The sequence below is a fragment of the Schistocerca americana genome, unplaced genomic scaffold, assembly GCF_021461395.2.
Source record: "Schistocerca americana isolate TAMUIC-IGC-003095 unplaced genomic scaffold, iqSchAmer2.1 HiC_scaffold_1613, whole genome shotgun sequence".
NCBI classification, from domain to species: Eukaryota; Metazoa; Arthropoda; class Insecta; order Orthoptera; family Acrididae; genus Schistocerca; species Schistocerca americana.
In genome coordinates, this window is record NW_025725701.1 from 7,501 (window position 1) to 12,500 (window position 5,000).

Genomic DNA, 5,000 nt, shown 5'->3' on the forward strand with positions numbered 1-5,000 from the left:
TAGAACTAGGGCGGTATCTGATCGCCTTCGAACCTCTAACTTTCGTTCTTGATTAATGAAAACATACTTGGCAAATGCTTTCGCTTCTGTTCGTCTTGCGACGATCCAAGAATTTCACCTCTAACGTCGCAATACGAATGCCCCCGCCTGTCCCTATTAATCATTACCTCGGGTTCCGAAAACCAACAAAATAGAACCGAGGTCCTATTCCATTATTCCATGCACACAGTATTCAGGCGGGCTTGCCTGCTTTAAGCACTCTAATTTGTTCAAAGTAAACGTGCCGGCCCACCGAGACACTCACTCAAGAGCACCCTGGTAGGATTGCAACGGGGTCCGCCTCGGGACGCACGAGCACGCACGAGGCGCGTCGCACGCCTTCAGCTCGCCCCACCGGCAGGACGTCCCACGATACATGCCAGTTAAACACCGACGGGCGGTGAACCAACAGCGTGGGACACAAATCCAACTACGAGCTTTTTAACCGCAACAACTTTAATATACGCTATTGGAGCTGGAATTACCGCGGCTGCTGGCACCAGACTTGCCCTCCAATAGATACTCGTTAAAGGATTTAAAGTGTACTCATTCCGATTACGGGGCCTCGGATGAGTCCCGTATCGTTATTTTTCGTCACTACCTCCCCGTGCCGGGAGTGGGTAATTTGCGCGCCTGCTGCCTTCCTTGGATGTGGTAGCCGTTTCTCAGGCTCCCTCTCCGGAATCGAACCCTGATTCCCCGTTACCCGTTACAACCATGGTAGGCGCAGAACCTACCATCGACAGTTGATAAGGCAGACATTTGAAAGATGCGTCGCCGGTACGAGGACCGTGCGATCAGCCCAAAGTTATTCAGAGTCACCAAGGCAAACGGACCGGACGAGCCGACCGATTGGTTTTGATCTAATAAAAGCGTCCCTTCCATCTCTGGTCGGGACTCTGTTTGCATGTATTAGCTCTAGAATTACCACAGTTATCCAAGTAACGTGGGTACGATCTAAGGAACCATAACTGATTTAATGAGCCATTCGCGGTTTCACCTTAATGCGGCTTGTACTGAGACATGCATGGCTTAATCTTTGAGACAAGCATATGACTACTGGCAGGATCAACCAGGGAGCTGCGTCAACTAGAGCTGAGCAGCCGGCCGCCCGGGAGTGTGTCCCGGGGGCCCGCGCGAACACGCAAGCGTCCGCTCAATTATTCTGCAAACAGGAGGAGGCTGAGCTCCCCTGCACAATACACCTCGAAACCCTCTCAGGTCCCGGCGGCGCGCAGCGCCGTCCTAAGTACTTGGTCGGGTTCGAGAGAGGCGCAATCGCCCGGAGTTTGGCGAGTAGACGCTTTAGGTGCGACCACCCGTGCTCCCAACTGAGCTTGCCGCTGCCGACAGAGGCCCGGGAGCGTGCTGTCGTGGCATTGCCGGCGGGAGACAACACGCGCCACCTACGGTGGCCGGCAGCTCCAACGCCAGCGCCACAGAAGGACAAAAGCCCCACTTGGGTGCCGAAGCGAACGCGCCAACACGTCCGCACAGCTGCGATACAAACCACCTGCGAGAACCGCAGAGGCGACCGAGCAGCAGACGGCGTCGCGGCGCCGAGCGCCGGGCGGCGGCGCATCCTCAGCGCACACAGTCCTCAATCGGACCAGCACACTGCAGATGTCCACCGCGCTTCGCACCGGGCCCGCGAGGACCTACTTTGGCCGCACGGCGCCGCGTGCAGGGTGCGCCGGCGCGCAGCTGCGCCGCCTGCCGCCTCCGTCGGCCGGCGCGCCTGCCACTGGCCGCCCCCACCAGCCGGCTGTAGCGCGTGCGCCCACGCACCGCGCGGCCAGCACGCCGGGAGGCCCCCCCTCACCGGCCGGGGACGGTCCCACCCAGCCACCGCCGCGTATCGCTTCACACCCACATGCCATTCACGTTCGTGGGCATGGTGGGTATCGCTGAAACAACCGGTTGGTAGCTCAACCGATCGTCGCCATCACTGATTCACCTCTAGCGAGAACAACCGCACCACAACGGTTTACCAGTTGTTCATTTGCGTAACGTCACCAGCAAACGTAGACGTCCATCGCCATTTGCAAATTCAACGATTGTTGCATGCCTGTGTCAGGTGTCACGACACACTATGTCTGCCCACATACACGCAACAACATGTGCACGCTTCGCGAACACGTGGAAGGTGGCCCCCGTACGTATGCGATGTCCATTGCGCGAACGACTGTCAACCGGCCTCTGTCGCATGTCGCAGATGTGGAACGCAGTGCACCATGCTATCACGGTGAGTGAGAAGAGACGACTACGTCTGACAACACGCGCCACTACATCAACAGACGGCTCATGCTGATCGCCATCCACGGCATACCATACTGCAATCCAGCTCTTATAGGGAGACGACACGTAGCTGAGTGCACAATATTTGGACCGTATGGTTCGCCGTTGTTGGCGCAGTCGTGGTACGGTCACACATGTACCACGATGTATCATTCAGTACATGAGGACCAATGTGCAGTACAGTGTGTGATTTGGACGTACAACATCAGCGGACAGTTGACACAAGCCGTACCACAACGTAGGCTGTGCTTCGCCATGCGAATGCCAATGAACAACTGCGAAGGGCATTGAGCATGTACGTCCTGCTGCCATCCGCATTACAGTGTATAGCTGCAAGGTGTTTAACATGAAGCGATACTCTGGGGACCGGGCAGTGCGGGTAGCAAACTATATTGCGGGGGTTGCAGTTAGGCAACACTACACTAATTTAACGCGTCGTATGACAATTACAGAGCAGGTTAAGGCCCAACGTGTGTTGGGTTAAGGCCCAACGTGTGTTGGGTTAAGGCCCAACGTGTGTTGGGTTAAGGCCCAACGTGTGTTGGGTTAAGGCCCAACGTGTGTTGGGTTAAGGCCCAACGTGTGTTGGGTTAAGGCCCAACGTGTGTTGGGTTAAGGCCCAACGTGTGTTGGGTTAAGGCCCAACGTGTGTTGGGTTAAGGCCCAACGCGTGTTGGGTTAAGGCCCAACGCGTGTTGGGTTAAGGCCCAACGCGTGTTGGGTTAAGGCCCAACGCGTGTTGGGTTAAGGCCCAACGCGTGTTGGGTTAAGGCCCAACGCGTGTTGGGTTAAGGCCCAACGCGTGTTGGGTTAAGGCCCAACGCGTGTTGGGTTAAGGCCCAACGCGTGTTGGGTTAAGGCCCAACGCGTGTTGGGTTAAGGCCCAACGCGTGTTGGGTTAAGGCCCAACGCGTGTTGGGTTAAGGCCCAACGCGTGTTGGGTTAAGGCCCAACGCGTGTTGGGTTAAGGCCCAACGCGTGTTGGGTTAAGGCCCAACGCGGGTTGGGTTAAGGCCCAACGCGGGTTAGGTTAAGGCGCAACGCGGGTTAGGTTAAGGCGCAACGCGGGTTAGGTTAAGGCGCAACGCGGGTTAGGTTAAGGCGCAACGCGGGTTAGGTTAAGGCGCAACGCGGGTTAGGTTAAGGCGCAACGCGGGTTAGGTTAAGGCGCAACGCGGGTTAGGTTAAGGCGCAACGCGGGTTACGTTAAGGCGCAACGCGGGTTACGTTAAGGCGCAACGCGGGTTACGTTAAGGCGCAACGCGGGTTACGTTAAGGCGCAATATAGGTTAGGTTAAGGCGCAATATAGGTTAGGTTAAGGCGCAATATAGGTTAGGTTAAGGCGCAATACGGGTTAGGTTAAGGCGCAATACGGGTTAGGTTAAGGCGCAATACGGGTTAGGTTAAGGCGCAATACGGGTTAGGTTAAGGCGCAATACGGGTTAGGTTAAGGCACAATACGGGTTAGGTTAAGGCACAATACGGGTTAGGTTAAGGCACAATACGGGTTAGGTTAAGGCACAATACGGGTTAGGTTAAGGCACAATACGGGTTAGGTTAAGGCACAATACGGGTTAGGTTAAGGCACAATACGGGTTAGGTTAAGGCACAATACGGGTTAGGTTAAGGCACAATACGGGTTAGGTTAAGGCACAATACGGGTTAGGTTAAGGCACAATACGGGTTAGGTTAAGGCACAATACGGGTTAGGTTAAGGCACAATACGGGTTAGGTTAAGGTACAATACGGGTTAGGTTAAGGTACAATACGGGTTAGGTTAAGGTACAATACGGGTTAGGTTAAGGTACAATACGGGTTAGGTTAAGGTACAATACGGGTTAGGTTAAGGTACAATACGGGTTAGGTTAAGGTACAATACGGGTTAGGTTAAGGTACAATACGGGTTAGGTTAAGGTACAATACGGGTTAGGTTAAGGTACACATTGTTGTAAGGAAAGGTGTTTTGGGGGGGGGGGGGGGGCCGGTTTGTTGATTGTGATTATCGTAAGTAAATGACTGCGGCATCATCTGATTTGCCACGTCAGGGTGCACCTTTGGCTCATAACAGGCGGCGCTCTGATTCCATGCTTGTGGCAGACCTGTGTCTTTCATTCCTGCCATTGTTTGTGTGGTGTGACAGGAGGCAGTATTGTGATGTTGGGTGCACCCCTGTGTAGGACATGTGTGGGTGTTGGTGGCTTAGCTGAGCAATGGTGGTTGTCGGAAGGGTGAGATATTCTGTTTTGTGAGTGGACCTCCCGGTCTGGTTATGATAGTGTGGATTGTCTAATGTGGCAGAGAGGATGCACTGGGTGTTGTTCCATGCTGGTGCTTACATATTGTCTGTGTGCCTGTTACAGGCAGAGAGTAGTGCGTGATAAGAGTGTCTGGCTGACGTGTGATTGTGAGCAGAGTCTTTCAGCATGTATACGGACAGTTGTATACATTATCTGTATTCTGATGGCTCTATCTATTACTAATCAGCGCCGTGTATACGTTTAATCCGGTTCCAGTCGAAACTATTGTATCTCTGTACATTAGTGACACGGCGAGCCCGCTATGTAGTTACTCGTCTCGGCAGCTTCCACCGGTGTATCGCAAATGATTATAAGGAATCAGTCTAGTCGTCAATACCGATAGTGTGACGTCACATGTCTGGGGT

General features: G+C 54.0%; 1 non-coding gene across 1 annotated transcript in view; it reads right to left on the reverse strand.

Annotated features, from left to right (window-relative positions):
* Positions 1-1,118, reverse strand: part of LOC124570216 — a 1,910-nt gene extending 792 nt beyond the window's left edge. Inside the window, exon 1 of the ribosomal RNA XR_006971555.1 lies at positions 1-1,118. This exon is cut by the window's left edge and continues 792 nt beyond it. This is a non-coding gene — a ribosomal RNA (small subunit ribosomal RNA).
* Positions 1,119-5,000: the final 3,882 nt, after the last annotated feature.